At 48.7% G+C, this 19,876-nt stretch overlaps 1 protein-coding gene across 1 annotated transcript in view; it reads left to right on the forward strand.

Moving 5' to 3' along the window:
* LOC138266622 (histone deacetylase complex subunit SAP130-like) overlaps positions 1-19,876 on the forward strand; it is a 741,943-nt gene that overhangs the window by 435,838 nt on the left and 286,229 nt on the right. The window lies entirely within an intron of this gene.

Here is a 19,876-nt window from a genome sequence, read left to right on the forward strand (position 1 = left end):
TGTTTTTTGCAAAGTGCCTACCTGTAGATTTTGGCCTGTAGCTCAGCCACCACCTAGGGAAACCTACCAAACCTGTGCATTTCTGAAAACTAGAGACCTAGGGGAATCCAAGATGGGGTGACTTGTGTGGCTGGGACCAGGTTCTGTTACCCAGAATCCTTTGCAAACCTCAAAATTTGGCTAAAAAAACACATGTTCCTCACATTTCTGTGGCAGAAAGTTCTGGAATCTGAGAGGAGCCACACATTTCCTTCCACCCAGCGTTCCCCCACGTCTCCCGATAAAAATGATACCTCACTTGTGTGGGTAGGCCTAGCGCCCGCGACAGGAAACGCCCCAAAGCGCAACGTGGACACAGCCAAATTTTTTAAGGAAAACAGAGGTGTTTTTTGCAAAGTGCCTACCTGTAGATTTTGGCCTGTAGCTCAGCCACCACCTAGGGAAACCTACCAAACCTGTGCGTTTCTGAAAACTAGAGACCTAGGGGAATCCAAGATGGGGTGACTTGTGTGGCTGGGACCAGGTTCTGTTTCCCAGAATCTTTTGCAAACCTCAAAATTGGGCTAAAAAAACACATGTTCCTCACATTTCTGTGGCAGAAAGTTCTGGAATCCGAGAGGACCCACAAATTTCCTTCCACCCAGCGTTCCCCCACGTCTCCCGATAAAAATGATACCTCACTTGTGTGGGTAGGCCTAGCGCCCGCGACAGGAAACGCCCCAAAGCGCAACGTGGACACAGCCAAATTTTTGAAGGAAAACAGAGGTGTTTTTTGCAAAGTGCCTACCTGTAGATTTTGGCCTGTAGCTCAGCCACCACCTAGGGAAACCTACCAAACCTGTGCATTTCTGAAAACTAGAGACCTAGGGGAATCCAAGATGGGGTGACTTGTGTGGCTGGGACCAGGTTCTGTTACCCAGAATCCTTTGCAAACCTCAAAATTTGGCTAAAAAAACACATGTTCCTCACATTTCTGTGGCAGAAAGTTCTGGAATCTGAGAGGAGCCACACATTTCCTTCCACCCAGCGTTCCCCCACGTCTCCCGATAAAAATGATACCTCACTTGTGTGGGTAGGCCTAGCGCCCGCGACAGGAAACGCCCCAAAGCGCAACGTGGACACAGCCAAATTTTTTAAGGAAAACAGAGGTGTTTTTTGCAAAGTGCCTACCTGTAGATTTTGGCCTGTAGCTCAGCCACCACCTAGGGAAACCTACCAAACCTGTGCGTTTCTGAAAACTAGAGACCTAGGGGAATCCAAGATGGGGTGACTTGTGTGGCTGGGACCAGGTTCTGTTTCCCAGAATCTTTTGCAAACCTCAAAATTGGGCTAAAAAAACACATGTTCCTCACATTTCTGTGGCAGAAAGTTCTGGAATCCGAGAGGAGCCACAAATTTCCTTCCACCCAGCGTTCCCCCACGTCTCCCGATAAAAATGATACCTCACTTGTGTGGGTAGGCCTAGCGCCCGCGACAGGAAACGCCCCAAAGCGCAACGTGGACACAGCCAAATTTTTGAAGGAAAACAGAGGTGTTTTTTGCAAAGTGCCTACCTGTAGATTTTGGCCTGTAGCTCAGCCGCCACCTAGGGAAACCTACCAAACCTGTTCATTTCTGAAAACTAGAGACCTAGGGGAATCCAAGATGGGGTGACTTGTGTGGCTGGGACCAGGTTCTGTTACCCAGAATCCTTTGCAAACCTCAAAATTTGGCTAAAAAAACACATGTTCCTCACATTTCTGTGGCAGAAAGTTCTGGAATCTGAGAGGAGCCACACATTTCCTTCCACCCAGCGTTCCCCCACGTCTCCCGATAAAAATGATACCTCACTTGTGTGGGTAGGCCTAGCGCCCGCGACAGGAAACGCCCCAAAGCGCAACGTGGACACAGCCACATTTTTGAAGGAAAACAGAGGTGTTTTTTGCAAAGTGCCTACCTGTAGATTTTGGCCTGTAGCTCAGCCGCCACCTAGGGAAACCTACACAACCTGTGCATTTCTGAAAACTAGAGACCTAGGGGAATCCAAGATGGGGTGACTTGTGTGGCTGGGACCAGGTTCTGTTACCCAGAATCCTTTGCAAACCTCAAAATTTGGCTAAAAAAACACATGTTCCTCACATTTCTGTGGCAGAAAGTTCTGGAATCTGAGAGGAGCCACACATTTCCTTCCACCCAGCGTTCCCCCACGTCTCCCGATAAAAATGATACCTCACTTGTGTGGGTAGGCCTAGCGCCCGCGACAGGAAACGCCCCAAAGCGCAACGTGGACACAGCCAAATTTTTGAAGGAAAACAGAGGTGTTTTTTGCAAAGTGCCTACCTGTAGATTTTGGCCTGTAGCTCAGCCGCCACATAGGGAAACCTACCAAATCTGTGCATTTCTGAAAACTAGAGACCTAGGGGAATCCAAGATGGGGTGACTTGTGTGGCTGGGACCAGGTTCTGTTACCCAGAATCCTTTGCAAACCTCAAAATTTGGCTAAAAAAACACATGTTCCTCACATTTCTGTGGCAGAAAGTTCTGGAATCTGAGAGGAGCCACACATTTCCTTCCACCCAGCGTTCCTCCACGTCTCCCGATAAAAATGATACCTCACTTGTGTGGGTAGGCCTAGCGCCCGCGACAGGAAACGGCCCAAAGCGCAATGTGGACACAGCCAAATTTTTTAAGGAAAACAGAGGTGTTTTTTGCAAAGTGCCTACCTGTAGATTTTGGCCTGTAGCTCAGCCGCCACCTAGGGAAACCTACCAAACCTGTGCATTTCTGAAAACTAGAGACCTAGGGGAATCCAAGATGGGGTGACTTGTGTGGCTGGGACCAGGTTCTGTTACCCAGAATCCTTTGCAAACCTCAAAATGTGGCTAAAAAAACACATGTTCCTCACATTTCTGTGGCAGAAAGTTCTGGAATCTGAGAGGAGCCACACATTTCCTTCCACCCAGCGTTCCCCCACGTCTCCCGATAAAAATGATACCTCACTTGTGTGGGTAGGCCTAGCGCCCGCGACAGGAAACGCCCCAAAGCGCAACGTGGACACAGCCAAATTTTTGAAGGAAAACAGAGGTGTTTTTTGCAAAGTGCCTACCTGTAGATTTTGGCCTGTAGCTCAGCCACCACCTAGGGAAACCTACCAAACCTGTGCATTTCTGAAAACTAGAGACTTAGGGGAGTCCAAGATGGGGTGACTTGTGTGGCTGGGACCAGGTTCTGTTACCCAGAATCCTTTGCAAACCTCAAAATTTGGCTAAAAAAACACATGTTCCTCACATTTCCATGGCAGAAAGTTCTGGAATCTGAGAGGAGCCACAAATTTCCTTCCACCCAGCGTTCCTCCACGTCTCCCGATAAAAATGATACCTCACTTGTGTGGGTAGGCCTAGCGCCCGCGACAGGAAACGCCCCAAAGCGCAACGTGGACACAGCCAAATTTTTGAAGGAAAACAGAGGTGTTTTTTGCAAAGTGCCTACCTGTAGATTTTGGCCTGTAGCTCAGCCGCCACCTAGGGAAACCTACCAAACCTGTGCATTTCTGAAAACTAGAGACCTAGGGGAATCCAAGATGGGGTGACTTGTGTGGCTGGGACCAGGTTCTGTTACCCAGAATCCTTTGCAAACCTCAAAATTTGGCTAAAAAAACACATGTTCCTCACATTTCTGTGGCAGAAAGTTCTGGAATCTGAGAGGAGCCACAAATTTCCTTCCACCCAGCGTTCCCCCACGTCTCCTGATAAAAATGATACCTCACTTGTGTGGGTAGGCCTAGCGCCCGCAACAGGAAACGGCCCAAAGCGCAACGTGGACGCAGCCAAATTTTTGAAGGAAAACAGAGGTGTTTTTTGCAAAGTGCCTACCTGTAGATTTTGGCCTGTAGCTCAGCCACCACCTAGGGAAACCTACCAAACCTGTGCATTTCTGAAAACTAGAGACCTAGGGGAATCCAAGATGGGGTGACTTGTGTGGCTGGGACCAGGTTCTGTTACCCAGAATCCTTTGCAAACCTCAAAATTTGGCTAAAAAAACACATGTTCCTCACATTTCTGTGGCAGAAAGTTCTGGAATCTGAGAAGAGCCACACATTTCCTTCCACCCAGCGTTCCCCCACGTCTCCCGATAAAAATGATACCTCACTTGTGTGGGTAGGCCTAGCGCCCGCGACAGGAAACGCCCCAAAGCGCAACGTGGACACAGCCAAATTTTTGAAGGAAAACAGAGGTGTTTTTTGCAAAGTGCCTACCTGTAGATTTTGGCCTGTAGCTCAGCCGCCACCTAGGGAAACCTACCAAACCTGTGCATTTCTGAAAACTAGAGACCTAGGGGAATCCAAGATGGGGTGACTTGTGTGGCTGGGACCAGGTTCTGTTACCCAGAATCCTTTGCAAACCTCAAAATTTGGCTAAAAAAACACATGTTCCTCACATTTCTGTGGCAGAAAGTTCTGGAATCTGAGAGGAGCCACACATTTCCTTCCACCCAGCGTTCCCCCACGTCTCCCGATAAAAATGATACCTCACTTGTGTGGGTAGGCCTAGCGCCCGCGACAGGAAACGGCCCAAAGCGCAACGTGGACAAAGCCAAATTTTTGAAGGAAAACAGAGGTGTTTTTTGCAAAGTGCCTATCTGTAGATTTTGGCCTGTAGCTCAGCCGCCACCTAGGGAAACCTACCAAACCTGTGCATTTCTAAAAACTAGAGACCTAGGGGAATCCAAGATGGGGTGACTTGTGTGGCTGGGACCAGGTTCTGTTACCCAGAATCCTTTGCAAACCTCAAAATTTGGCTAAAAAACACATGTTCCTCACATTTCTGTGGCAGAAAGTTTTGGAATCTGAGAGGAGCCACACATTTCCTTCCACCCAGCGTTCCCCCACGTCTCCCGATAAAAATGATACCTCACTTGTGTGGGTAGGCCTAGCGCCCGCGACAGGAAACGCCCCAAAGCGCAACGTGGACGCAGCCAAATTTTTGAAGGAAAACAGAGGTGTTTTTTGCAAAGTGCCTACCTGTAGATTTTGGCCTGTAGCTCAGCCACCACCTAGGGAAACCTACCAAACCTGTGCATTTCTGAAAACTAGAGACCTAGGGGAATCCAAGATGGGGTGACTTGTGTGGCTGGGACCAGGTTCTGTTACCCAGAATCCTTTGCAAACCTCAAAATTTGGCTAAAAAAAACACATGTTCCTCACATTTCTGTGGCAGAAAGTTCTGGAATCTGAGAGGAGCCACAAATTTCCTTCCACCCAGCGTTCCCCCACGTCTCCCGATAAAAATGATACCTCACTTGTGTGGGTAGGCCTAGCGCCCGCGACAGGAAACGCCCCAAAGCGCAACGTGGACACAGCCAAATTTTTGAAGGAAAACAGAGGTGTTTTTTGCAAAGTGCCTACCTGTAGATTTTGGCCTGTAGCTCAGCCGCCACCTAGGGAAACCTACCAAACCTGTTCATTTCTGAAAACTAGAGACCTAGGGGAATCCAAGATGGGGTGACTTGTGTGGCTGGGACCAGGTTCTGTTACCCAGAATCCTTTGCAAACCTCAAAATTTGGCTAAAAAAACACATGTTCCTCACATTTCTGTGGCAGAAAGTTCTGGAATCTGAGAGGAGCCACACATTTCCTTCCACCCAGCATTCCCCCACGTCTCCCGATAAAAATGATACCTCACTTGTGTGGGTAGGCCTAGCGCCCGTGACAGGAAACGCCCCAAAGCGCAACGTGGACACAGCCAAATTTTTGAAGGAAAACAGAGGTGTTTTTTGCAAAGTGCCTACCTGTAGATTTTGGCCTGTAGCTCAGCCACCACCTAGGGAAACCTACCAAACCTGTGCATTTCTGTAAACTAGAGACCTAGGGTAATCCAAGATGGGGTGACTTGTGTGGCTGGGACCAGGTTCTGTTACCCAGAATCCTTTGCAAACCTCAAAATTTGGCTAAAAAAACACATGTTCCTCACATTTCTGTGGCAGAAAGTTCTGGAATCTGAGAGGAGCCACAAATTTCCTTCCACCCAGCGTTCCCCCACGTCTCCCGATAAAAATGATACCTCACTTGTGTGGGTAGGCCTAGCGCCCGCGACAGGAAACGGCCCAAAGCGCAACGTGGACACAGCCAAATTTTTGAAGGAAAACAGAGGTGTTTTTTGCAAAGTGCCTACCTGTAGATTTTGGCCTGTAGCTCAGCCGCCACCTAGGGAAACCTACCAAACCTGTGCATTTCTGAAAACTAGAGACCTAGGGGAATCCAAGATGGGGTGACTTGTGTGGCTGGGACCAGGTTCTGTTACCCAGAATCCTTTGCAAACCTCAAAACTTGGCTAAAAAAACACATGTTCCTCACATTTCTGTGGCAGAAAGTTCTGGAATCTGAGAGGAGCCACACATTTCCTTCCACCCAGCGTTCCCCCACGTCTCCCGATAAAAATGATACCTCACTTGTGTGGGTAGGCCTAGCGCCCGTGACAGGAAACGCCCCAAAGCGCAACGTGGACACAGCCAAATTTTTGAAGGAAAACAGAGGTGTTTTTTGCAAAGTGCCTACCTGTAGATTTTGGCCTGTAGCTCAGCCACCACCTAGGGAAACCTACCAAACCTGTGCATTTCTGTAAACTAGAGACCTAGGGGAATCCAAGATGGGGTGACTTGTGTGGCTGGGACCAGGTTCTGTTACCCAGAATCCTTTGCAAACCTCAAAATTTGGCTAAAAAAACACATGTTCCTCACATTTCTGTGGCAGAAAGTTCTGGAATCTGAGAGGAGCCACACATTTCCTTCCACCCAGCATTCCCCCACGTCTCCCGATAAAAATGATACCTCACTTGTGTGGGTAGGCCTAGCGCCCGTGACAGGAAACGCCCCAAAGCGCAACGTGGACACAGCCAAATTTTTGAAGGAAAACAGAGGTGTTTTTTGCAAAGTGCCTACCTGTAGATTTTGGCCTGTAGCTCAGCCACCACCTAGGGAAACCTACCAAACCTGTGCATTTCTGTAAACTAGAGACCTAGGGGAATCCAAGATGGGGTGACTTGTGTGGCTGGGACCAGGTTCTGTTACCCAGAATCCTTTGCAAACCTCAAAATTTGGCTAAAAAAACACATGTTCCTCACATTTCTGTGGCAGAAAGTTCTGGAATCTGAGAGGAGCCACACATTTCCTTCCACCCAGCGTTCCCCCACGTCTCCCGATAAAAATGATACCTCACTTGTGTGGGTAGGCCTAGCGCCCGCGACAGGAAACGGCCCAAAGCGCAACGTGGACACAGCCAAATTTTTGAAGGAAAACAGAGGTGTTTTTTGCAAAGTGCCTACCTGTAGATTTTGGCCTGTAGCTCAGCCGCCACCTAGGGAAACCTACCAAACCTGTGCATTTCTGAAAACTAGAGACCTAGGGGAATCCAAGATGGGGTGACTTGTGTGGCTGGGACCAGGTTCTGTTACCCAGAATCCTTTGCAAACCTCAAAATTTGGCTAAAAAACACATGTTCCTCACATTTCTGTGGCAGAAAGTTCTGGAATCTGAGAGGAGCCACAAATTTCCTTCCACCCAGCGTTCCCCCACGTCTCCCGATAAAAATGATACCTCACTTGTGTGGGTAGGCCTCGCGCCCGCGACAGGAAACGGCCCAAAGCGCAACGTGGACACAGCCAAATTTTTGAAGGAAAACAGAGGTGTTTTTTGCAAAGTGCCTACCTGTAGATTTTGGCCTGTAGCTCAGCCGCCACCTAGGGAAACCTACCAAACCTGTGCATTTCTGAAAACTAGAGACCTAGGGGAATCCAAGATGGGGTGACTTGTGTGGCTGGGACCAGGTTCTGTTACCCAGAATCCTTTGCAAACCTCAAAATGTGGTTAAAAAAACACATGTTCCTCACATTTCCGTGGCAGAAAGTGCTGGAATCTGAGAGGAGCCACAAATTTTCTTCCACCCAGCGTTCCTCCACGTCTCCCGATAAAAATGATACCTCACTTGTGTGGGTAGGCCTAGCGCCCGCGACAGGAAACGCCCCAAAGCGCAACGTGGACACAGCCAAATTTTTGAAGGAAAACAGAGGTGTTTTTTGCAAAGTGCCTACCTGTAGATTTTGGCCTGTAGCTCAGCCGCCACCTAGGGAAACTTACCAAACCTGTGCATTTCTGAAAACTAGAGACCTAGGGGAATCCAAGATGGGGTGACTTGTGTGCTGGGACCAGGTTCTGTTACCCAGAATCCTTTGCAAACCTCAAAATTTGGCTAAAAAAACACATGTTCCTCACATTTCTGTGGCAGAAAGTTCTGGAATCTGAGAGGAGCCACACATTTCCTTCCACCCAGCGTTCCCCCACGTCTCCCGATAAAAATGATACCTCACTTGTGTGGGTAGGCCTAGCGCCCGCGACAGGAAACGCCCCAAAGCGCAACGTGGACACAGCCAAATTTTTGAAGGAAAACAGAGGTGTTTTTTGCAAAGTGCCTACCTGTAGATTTGGCCTGTAGCTCAGCCACCACCTAGGGAAACCTACCGAACCTGTGCATTTCTGAAAACTAGAGACCTAGGGGAATCCAAGATGGGGTGACTTGTGTGGCTGGGACCAGGTTCTGTTACCCAGAATCCTTTGCAAACCTCAAAATTTGGCTAAAAAAACACATGTTCTTCACATTTCTGTGGCAGAAAGTTCTGGAATCTGAGAGGAGCCACACATTTCCTTCCACCCAGCGTTCCCCCACGTCTCCCGATAAAAATGATACCTCACTTGTGTGGGTAGGCCTAGCGCCCGCGACAGGAAACGCCCCAAAGCGCAACGTGGACACAGCCACATTTTTGAAGGAAAACAGAGGTGTTTTTTGCAAAGTGCCTACCTGTAGATTTTGGCCTGTAGCTCAGCCGCCACCTAGGGAAACCTACACAACCTGTGCATTTCTGAAAACTAGAGACCTAGGGGAATCCAAGATGGGGTGACTTGTGTGGCTGGGACCAGGTTCTGTTACCCAGAATCCTTTGCAAACCTCAAAATTTGGTTTAAAAAACACATGTTCCTCACATTTCTGTGGCAGAAAGTTCTGGAATCTGAGAGGAGCCACAAATTTCCTTTCACCCAGCGTTCCTCCACGTCTCCCGATAAAAATGATACCTCACTTGTGTGGGTAGGCCTAGCGCCCGCGACAGGAAACGCCCCAAAGCGCAACGTGGACACAGCCAAATTTTTGAAGGAAAACAGAGGTGTTTTTTGCAAAGTGCCTACCTGTAGATTTTGGCCTGTAGCTCAGCCGCCACCTAGGGAAACCTACCAAACCTGTGCATTTCTGAAAACTAGAGACCTAGGGGAATCCAAGATGGGGTGACTTGTGTGGCTGGGACCAGGTTCTGTTACCCAGAATCCTTTGCAAACCTCAAAATTTGGCTAAAAAAACACATGTTCCTCACATTTCTGTGGCAGAAAGTTCTGGAATCTGAGAGGAGCCACACATTTCCTTCCACCCAGCGTTCCCCCACATCTCCCGATAAAAATGATACCTCACTTGTGTGGGTAAGCCTAGCGCCCGCGACAGGAAACGCCCCAAAGCGCAACGTGGACACAGCCAAATTTTTGAAGGAAAACAGAGGTGTTTTTTGCAAAGTGCCTACCTGTAGATTTTGGCCTGTAGCTCAGCCACCACCTAGGGAAAACTACCAAACCTGTGCATTTCTGAAAACTAGAGACCTAGGGGAATCCAAGATGGGGTGACTTGTGTGGCTGGGACCAGGTTCTGTTACCCAGAATCCTTTGCAAACCTCAAAATTTGGCTAAAAAAACACATGTTCCTCACATTTCTGTGGCAGAAAGTTCTGGAATCTGAGAGGAGCCACACATTTCCTTCCACCCAGCGTTCCCCCACGTCTCCCGATAAAAATGATACCTCACTTGTGTGGGTAGGCCTAGCGCCCGCGACAGGAAACGCCCCAAAGCGCAACGTGGACACAGCCAAATTTTTGAAGGAAAACAGAGGTGTTTTTTGCAAAGTGCCTACCTGTAGATTTTGGCCTGTAGCTCAGCCACCACCTAGGGAAACCTACCAAACCTGTGCGTTTCTGAAAACTAGAGACCTAGGGGAATCCAAGATGGGGTGACTTGTGTGGCTGGGACCAGGTTCTGTTTCCCAGAATCTTTTGCAAACCTCAAAATTGGGCTAAAAAAACACATGTTCCTCACATTTCTGTGGCAGAAAGTTCTGGAATCCGAGAGGAGCCACAAATTTCCTTCCACCCAGCGTTCCCCCACGTCTCCCGATAAAAATGATACCTCACTTGTGTGGGTAGGCCTAGCGCCCGCGACAGGAAACGCCCCAAAGCGCAACGTGGACACAGCCAAATTTTTGAAGGAAAACAGAGGTGTTTTTTGCAAAGTGCCTACCTGTAGATTTTGGCCTGTAGCTCAGCCGCCACCTAGGGAAACCTACCAAACCTGTTCATTTCTGAAAACTAGAGACCTAGGGGAATCCAAGATGGGGTGACTTGTGTGGCTGGGACCAGGTTCTGTTACCCAGAATCCTTTGCAAACCTCAAAATTTGGCTAAAAAAACACATGTTCCTCACATTTCTGTGGCAGAAAGTTCTGGAATCTGAGAGGAGCCACACATTTCCTTCCACCCAGCGTTCCCCCACGTCTCCCGATAAAAATGATACCTCACTTGTGTGGGTAGGCCTAGCGCCCGCGACAGGAAACGCCCCAAAGCGCAACGTGGACACAGCCACATTTTTGAAGGAAAACAGAGGTGTTTTTTGCAAAGTGCCTACCTGTAGATTTTGGCCTGTAGCTCAGCCGCCACCTAGGGAAACCTACACAACCTGTGCATTTCTGAAAACTAGAGACCTAGGGGAATCCAAGATGGGGTGACTTGTGTGGCTGGGACCAGGTTCTGTTACCCAGAATCCTTTGCAAACCTCAAAATTTGGCTAAAAAAACACATGTTCCTCACATTTCTGTGGCAGAAAGTTCTGGAATCTGAGAGGAGCCACACATTTCCTTCCACCCAGCGTTCCCCCACGTCTCCCGATAAAAATGATACCTCACTTGTGTGGGTAGGCCTAGCGCCCGCGACAGGAAACGCCCCAAAGCGCAACGTGGACACAGCCAAATTTTTGAAGGAAAACAGAGGTGTTTTTTGCAAAGTGCCTACCTGTAGATTTTGGCCTGTAGCTCAGCCGCCACATAGGGAAACCTACAAAACCTGTGCATTTCTGAAAACTAGAGACCTAGGGGAATCCAAGATGGGGTGACTTGTGTGGCTGGGACCAGGTTCTGTTACCCAGAATCCTTTGCAAACCTCAAAATGTGGCTAAAAAAACACATGTTCCTCACATTTCTGTGGCAGAAAGTTCTGGAATCTGAGAGGAGCCACACATTTCCTTCCACCCAGCGTTCCCCCACGTCTCCCGATAAAAATGATACCTCACTTGTGTGGGTAGGCCTAGCGCCCGCGACAGGAAACGCCCCAAAGCGCAACGTGGACACAGCCAAATTTTTGAAGGAAAACAGAGGTGTTTTTTGCAAAGTGCCTACCTGTAGATTTTGGCCTGTAGCTCAGCCACCACCTAGGGAAACCTACCAAACCTGTGCATTTCTGAAAACTAGAGACTTAGGAGAGTCCAAGATGGGGTGACTTGTGTGGCTGGGACCAGGTTCTGTTACCCAGAATCCTTTGCAAACCTCAAAATTTGGCTAAAAAAACACATGTTCCTCACATTTCCGTGGCAGAAAGTTCTGGAATCTGAGAGGAGCCACAAATTTCCTTCCACCCAGCGTTCCTCCACGTCTCCCGATAAAAATGATACCTCACTTGTGTGGGTAGGCCTAGCGCCCGCGACAGGAAACGCCCCAAAGCGCAACGTGGACACAGCCAAATTTTTGAAGGAAAACAGAGGTGTTTTTTGCAAAGTGCCTACCTGTAGATTTTGGCCTGTAGCTCAGCCGCCACCTAGGGAAACCTACCAAACCTGTGCATTTCTGAAAACTAGAGACCTAGGGGAATCCAAGATGGGGTGACTTGTGTGGCTGGGACCAGGTTCTGTTACCCAGAATCCTTTGCAAACCTCAAAATTTGGCTAAAAAAACACATGTTCCTCACATTTCTGTGGCAGAAAGTTCTGGAATCTGAGAGGAGCCACAAATTTCCTTCCACCCAGCGTTCCCCCACGTCTCCTGATAAAAATGATACCTCACTTGTGTGGGTAGGCCTAGCGCCCGCGACAGGAAACGGCCCAAAGCGCAACGTGGACGCAGCCAAATTTTTGAAGGAAAACAGAGGTGTTTTTTGCAAAGTGCCTACCTGTAGATTTTGGCCTGTAGCTCAGCCACCACCTAGGGAAACCTACCAAACCTGTGCATTTCTGAAAACTAGAGACCTAGGGGAATCCAAGATGGGGTGACTTGTGTGGCTGGGACCAGGTTCTGTTACCCAGAATCCTTTGCAAACCTCAAAATTTGGCAAAAAAAAACACATGTTCCTCACATTTCTGTGGCAGAAAGTTCTGGAATCTGAGAGGAGCCACACATTTCCTTCCACCCAGCGTTCCCCCACGTCTCCCGATAAAAATGATACCTCACTTGTGTGGGTAGGCCTAGCGCCCGTGACAGGAAACGCCCCAAAGCGCAACGTGGACACAGCCAAATTTTTGAAGGAAAACAGAGGTGTTTTTTGCAAAGTGCCTACCTGTAGATTTTGGCCTGTAGCTCAGCCACCACCTAGGGAAACCTACCAAACCTGTGCATTTCTGTAAACTAGAGACCTAGGGTAATCCAAGATGGGGTGACTTGTGTGGCTGGGACCAGGTTCTGTTACCCAGAATCCTTTGCAAACCTGAAAATTTGGCTAAAAAAACACATGTTCCTCACATTTCTGTGGCAGAAAGTTCTGGAATCTGAGAGGAGCCACAAATTTCCTTCCACCCAGCGTTCCCCCACGTCTCCCGATAAAAATGATACCTCACTTGTGTGGGTAGGCCTAGCGCCCGCGACAGGAAACGGCCCAAAGCGCAACGTGGACACAGCCAAATTTTTGAAGGAAAACAGAGGTGTTTTTTGCAAAGTGCCTACCTGTAGATTTTGGCCTGTAGCTCAGCCGCCACCTAGGGAAACCTACCAAACCTGTGCATTTCTGAAAACTAGAGACCTAGGGGAATCCAAGATGGGGTGACTTGTGTGGCTGGGACCAGGTTCTGTTACCCAGAATCCTTTGCAAACCTCAAAACTTGGCTAAAAAAACACATGTTCCTCACATTTCTGTGGCAGAAAGTTCTGGAATCTGAGAGGAGCCACACATTTCCTTCCACCCAGCGTTCCCCCACGTCTCCCGATAAAAATGATACCTCACTTGTGTGGGTAGGCCTAGCGCCCGTGACAGGAAACGCCCCAAAGCGCAACGTGGACACAGCCAAATTTTTGAAGGAAAACAGAGGTGTTTTTTGCAAAGTGCCTACCTGTAGATTTTGGCCTGTAGCTCAGCCACCACCTAGGGAAACCTACCAAACCTGTGCATTTCTGTAAACTAGAGACCTAGGGGAATCCAAGATGGGGTGACTTGTGTGGCTGGGACCAGGTTCTGTTACCCAGAATCCTTTGCAAACCTCAAAATTTGGCTAAAAAAACACATGTTCCTCACATTTCTGTGGCAGAAAGTTCTGGAATCTGAGAGGAGCCACACATTTCCTTCCACCCAGCATTCCCCCACGTCTCCCGATAAAAATGATACCTCACTTGTGTGGGTAGGCCTAGCGCCCGTGACAGGAAACGCCCCAAAGCGCAACGTGGACACAGCCAAATTTTTGAAGGAAAACAGAGGTGTTTTTTGCAAAGTGCCTACCTGTAGATTTTGGCCTGTAGCTCAGCCACCACCTAGGGAAACCTACCAAACCTGTGCATTTCTGTAAACTAGAGACCTAGGGGAATCCAAGATGGGGTGACTTGTGTGGCTGGGACCAGGTTCTGTTACCCAGAATCCTTTGCAAACCTCAAAATTTTGGCTAAAAAAACACATGTTCCTCACATTTCTGTGGCAGAAAGTTCTGGAATCTGAGAGGAGCCACACATTTCCTTCCACCCAGCGTTCCCCCACGTCTCCCGATAAAAATGATACCTCACTTGTGTGGGTAGGCCTAGCGCCCGCGACAGGAAACGGCCCAAAGCGCAACGTGGACACAGCCAAATTTTTGAAGGAAAACAGAGGTGTTTTTTGCAAAGTGCCTACCTGTAGATTTTGGCCTGTAGCTCAGCCGCCACCTAGGGAAACCTACCAAACCTGTGCATTTCTGAAAACTAGAGACCTAGGGGAATCCAAGATGGGGTGACTTGTGTGGCTGGGACCAGGTTCTGTTACCCAGAATCCTTTGCAAACCTCAAAATTTGGCTAAAAAACACATGTTCCTCACATTTCTGTGGCAGAAAGTTCTGGAATCTGAGAGGAGCCACAAATTTCCTTCCACCCAGCGTTCCCCCACGTCTCCCGATAAAAATGATACCTCACTTGTGTGGGTAGGCCTCGCGCCCGCGACAGGAAACGGCCCAAAGCGCAACGTGGACACAGCCAAATTTTTGAAGGAAAACAGAGGTGTTTTTTGCAAAGTGCCTACCTGTAGATTTTGGCCTGTAGCTCAGCCGCCACCTAGGGAAACCTACCAAACCTGTGCATTTCTGAAAACTAGAGACCTAGGGGAATCCAAGATGGGGTGACTTGTGTGGCTGGGACCAGGTTCTGTTACCCAGAATCCTTTGCAAACCTCAAAATGTGGCTAAAAAAACACATGTTCCTCACATTTCCGTGGCAGAAAGTGCTGGAATCTGAGAGGAGCCACAAATTTCCTTCCACCCAGCGTTCCTCCACGTCTCCCGATAAAAATGATACCTCACTTGTGTGGGTAGGCCTAGCGCCCGCGACAGGAAACGCCCCAAAGCGCAACGTGGACACAGCCAAATTTTTGAAGGAAAACAGAGGTGTTTTTTGCAAAGTGCCTACCTGTAGATTTTGGCCTGTAGCTCAGCCGCCACCTAGGGAAACTTACCAAACCTGTGCATTTCTGAAAACTAGAGACCTAGGGGAATCCAAGATGGGGTGACTTGTGTGCTGGGACCAGGTTCTGTTACCCAGAATCCTTTGCAAACCTCAAAATTTGGCTAAAAAAACACATGTTCCTCACATTTCTGTGGCAGAAAGTTCTGGAATCTGAGAGGAGCCACACATTTCCTTCCACCCAGCGTTCCCCCACGTCTCCCGATAAAAATGATACCTCACTTGTGTGGGTAGGCCTAGCGCCCGCGACAGGAAACGCCCCAAAGCGCAACGTGGACACAGCCAAATTTTTGAAGGAAAACAGAGGTGTTTTTTGCAAAGTGCCTACCTGTAGATTTGGCCTGTAGCTCAGCCACCACCTAGGGAAACCTACCGAACCTGTGCATTTCTGAAAACTAGAGACCTAGGGGAATCCAAGATGGGGTGACTTGTGTGGCTGGGACCAGGTTCTGTTACCCAGAATCCTTTGCAAACCTCAAAATTTGGCTAAAAAAACACATGTTCTTCACATTTCTGTGGCAGAAAGTTCTGGAATCTGAGAGGAGCCACACATTTCCTTCCACCCAGCGTTCCCCCACGTCTCCCGATAAAAATGATACCTCACTTGTGTGGGTAGGCCTAGCGCCCGCGACAGGAAACGCCCCAAAGCGCAACGTGGACACAGCCACATTTTTGAAGGAAAACAGAGGTGTTTTTTGCAAAGTGCCTACCTGTAGATTTTGGCCTGTAGCTCAGCCGCCACCTAGGGAAACCTACACAACCTGTGCATTTCTGAAAACTAGAGACCTAGGGGAATCCAAGATGGGGTGACTTGTGTGGCTGGGACCAGGTTCTGTTACCCAGAATCCTTTGCAAACCTCAAAATTTGGTTTAAAAAACACATGTTCCTCACATTTCTGTGGCAGAAAGTTCTGGAATCTGAGAGGAGCCACAAATTTCCTTTCACCCAGCGTTCCTCCACGTCTCCCGATAAAAATGATACCTCACTTGTGTGGGTAGGCCTAGCGCCCGCGACAGGAAACGCCCCAAAGCGCAACGTGGACACAGCCAAATTTTTGAAGGAAAACAGAGGTGTTTTTTGCAAAGTGCCTACCTGTAGATTTTGGCCTGTAGCTCAGCCGCCACCTAGGGAAACCTACCAAACCTGTGCATTTCTGAAAACTAGAGACCTAGGGGAATCCAAGATGGGGTGACTTGTGTGGCTGGGACCAGGTTCTGTTACCCAGAATCCTTTGCAAACCTCAAAACTTGGCTAAAAAAACACATGTTCCTCACATTTCTGTGGCAGAAAGTTCTGGAATCTGAGAGGAGCCACACATTTCCTTCCACCCAGCGTTCCCCCACGTCTCCCGATAAAAATGATACCTCACTTGTGTGGGTAGGCCTAGCGCCCGTGACAGGAAACGCCCCAAAGCGCAACGTGGACACAGCCAAATTTTTGAAGGAAAACAGAGGTGTTTTTTGCAAAGTGCCTACCTGTAGATTTTGGCCTGTAGCTCAGCCACCACCTAGGGAAACCTACCAAACCTGTGCATTTCTGTAAACTAGAGACCTAGGGGAATCCAAGATGGGGTGACTTGTGTGGCTGGGACCAGGTTCTGTTACCCAGAATCCTTTGCAAACCTCAAAATTTGGCTAAAAAAACACATGTTCCTCACATTTCTGTGGCAGAAAGTTCTGGAATCTGAGAGGAGCCACACATTTCCTTCCACCCAGCATTCCCCCACGTCTCCCGATAAAAATGATACCTCACTTGTGTGGGTAGGCCTAGCGCCCGTGACAGGAAACGCCCCAAAGCGCAACGTGGACACAGCCAAATTTTTGAAGGAAAACAGAGGTGTTTTTTGCAAAGTGCCTACCTGTAGATTTTGGCCTGTAGCTCAGCCACCACCTAGGGAAACCTACCAAACCTGTGCATTTCTGTAAACTAGAGACCTAGGGGAATCCAAGATGGGGTGACTTGTGTGGCTGGGACCAGGTTCTGTTACCCAGAATCCTTTGCAAACCTCAAAATTTGGCTAAAAAAACACATGTTCCTCACATTTCTGTGGCAGAAAGTTCTGGAATCTGAGAGGAGCCACACATTTCCTTCCACCCAGCGTTCCCCCACGTCTCCCGATAAAAATGATACCTCACTTGTGTGGGTAGGCCTAGCGCCCGCGACAGGAAACGGCCCAAAGCGCAACGTGGACACAGCCAAATTTTTGAAGGAAAACAGAGGTGTTTTTTGCAAAGTGCCTACCTGTAGATTTTGGCCTGTAGCTCAGCCGCCACCTAGGGAAACCTACCAAACCTGTGCTTTTCTGAAAACTAGAGACCTAGGGGAATCCAAGATGGGGTGACTTGTGTGGCTGGGATCAGGTTCTGTTACCCAGAATCCTTTGCAAACCTCAAAATTTGGCTAAAAAACACATGTTCCTCTCATTTCTGTGTCAGAAAGTTCTGGAATCTGAGAGGAGCCACAAATTTCCTTCCACCCAGCGTTCCCCCACGTCTCCCGATAAAAATGATACCTCACTTGTGTGGGTAGGCCTCGCGCCCGCGACAGGAAACGGCCCAAAGCGCAACGTGGACACAGCCAAATTTTTGAAGGAAAACAGAGGTGTTTTTTGCAAAGTGCCTACCTGTAGATTTTGGCCTGTAGCTCAGCCGCCACCTAGGGAAACCTACCAAACCTGTGCATTTCTGAAAACTAGAGACCTAGGGGAATCCAAGATGGGGTGACTTGTGTGGCTGGGACCAGGTTCTGTTACCCAGAATCCTTTGCAAACCTCAAAATGTGGCTAAAAAAACACATGTTCCTCACATTTCTGTGGCAGAAAGTGCTGGAATCTGAGAGGAGCCACAAATTTCCTTCCACCCAGCGTTCCTCCACGTCTCCCGATAAAAATGATACCTCACTTGTGTGGGTAGGCCTAGCGCCCGCGACAGGAAACGCCCCAAAGCGCAACGTGGACACAGCCAAATTTTTGAAGGAAAACAGAGGTGTTTTTTGCAAAGTGCCTACCTGTAGATTTTGGCCTGTAGCTCAGCCGCCACCTAGGGAAACTTACCAAACCTGTGCATTTCTGAAAACTAGAGACCTAGGGGAATCCAAGATGGGGTGACTTGTGTGCTGGGACCAGGTTCTGTTACCCAGAATCCTTTGCAAACCTCAAAATTTGGCTAAAAAAACACATGTTCCTCACATTTCTGTGGCAGAAAGTTCTGGAATCTGAGAGGAGCCACACATTTCCTTCCACCCAGCGTTCCCCCACGTCTCCCGATAAAAATGATACCTCACTTGTGTGGGTAGGCCTAGCGCCCGCGACAGGAAACGCCCCAAAGCGCAACGTGGACACAGCCAAATTTTTGAAGGAAAACAGAGGTGTTTTTTGCAAAGTGCCTACCTGTAGATTTGGCCTGTAGCTCAGCCACCACCTAGGGAAACCTACCGAACCTGTGCATTTCTGAAAACTAGAGACCTAGGGGAATCCAAGATGGGGTGACTTGTGTGGCTGGGACCAGGTTCTGTTACCCAGAATCCTTTGCAAACCTCAAAATTTGGCTAAAAAAACACATGTTCTTCACATTTCTGTGGCAGAAAGTTCTGGAATCTGAGAGGAGCCACACATTTCCTTCCACCCAGCGTTCCCCCACGTCTCCCGATAAAAATGATACCTCACTTGTGTGGGTAGGCCTAGCGCCCGCGACAGGAAACGCCCCAAAGCGCAACGTGGACACAGCCACATTTTTGAAGGAAAACAGAGGTGTTTTTTGCAAAGTGCCTACCTGTAGATTTTGGCCTGTAGCTCAGCCGCCACCTAGGGAAACCTACACAACCTGTGCATTTCTGAAAACTAGAGACCTAGGGGAATCCAAGATGGGGTGACTTGTGTGGCTGGGACCAGGTTCTGTTACCCAGAATCCTTTGCAAACCTCAAAATTTGGTTTAAAAAACACATGTTCCTCACATTTCTGTGGCAGAAAGTTCTGGAATCTGAGAGGAGCCACAAATTTCCTTTCACCCAGCGTTCCTCCACGTCTCCCGATAAAAATGATACCTCACTTGTGTGGGTAGGCCTAGCGCCCGCGACAGGAAACGCCCCAAAGCGCAACGTGGACACAGCCAAATTTTTGAAGGAAAACAGAGGTGTTTTTTGCAAAGTGCCTACCTGTAGATTTTGGCCTGTAGCTCAGCCGCCACCTAGGGAAACCTACCAAACCTGTGCATTTCTGAAAACTAGAGACCTAGGGGAATCCAAGATGGGGTGACTTGTGTGGCTGGGACCAGGTTCTGTTACCCAGAATCCTTTGCAAACCTCAAAATTTGGCTAAAAAAACACATGTTCCTCACATTTCTGTGGCAGAAAGTTCTGGAATCTGAGAGGAGCCACACATTTCCTTCCACCCAGCGTTCCCCCACATCTCCCGATAAAAATGATACCTCACTTGTGTGGGTAGGCCTAGCGCCCGCGACAGGAAACGCCCCAAAGCGCAACGTGGACACAGCCAAATTTTTGAAGGAAAACAGAGGTGTTTTTTGCAAAGTGCCTACCTGTAGATTTTGGCCTGTAGCTCAGCCACCACCTAGGGAAACCTACCAAACCTGTGCATTTCTGAAAACTAGAGACCTAGGGGAATCCAAGATGGGGTGACTTGTGTGGCTGGGACCAGGTTCTGTTACCCAGAATCCTTTGCAAACCTCAAAATTTGGCTAAAAAAACACATGTTCCTCACATTTCTGTGGCAGAAAGTTCTGGAATCTGAGAGGAGCCACACATTTCCTTCCACCCAGCGTTCCCCCACGTCTCCCGATAAAAATGATACCTCACTTGTGTGGGTAGGCCTAGCGCCCGCGACAGGAAACGCCCCAAAGCGCAACGT

The sequence above is a fragment of the Pleurodeles waltl genome, chromosome 11, assembly GCF_031143425.1.
Source record: "Pleurodeles waltl isolate 20211129_DDA chromosome 11, aPleWal1.hap1.20221129, whole genome shotgun sequence".
Lineage (NCBI taxonomy): Eukaryota > Metazoa > Chordata > Amphibia > Caudata > Salamandridae > Pleurodeles > Pleurodeles waltl.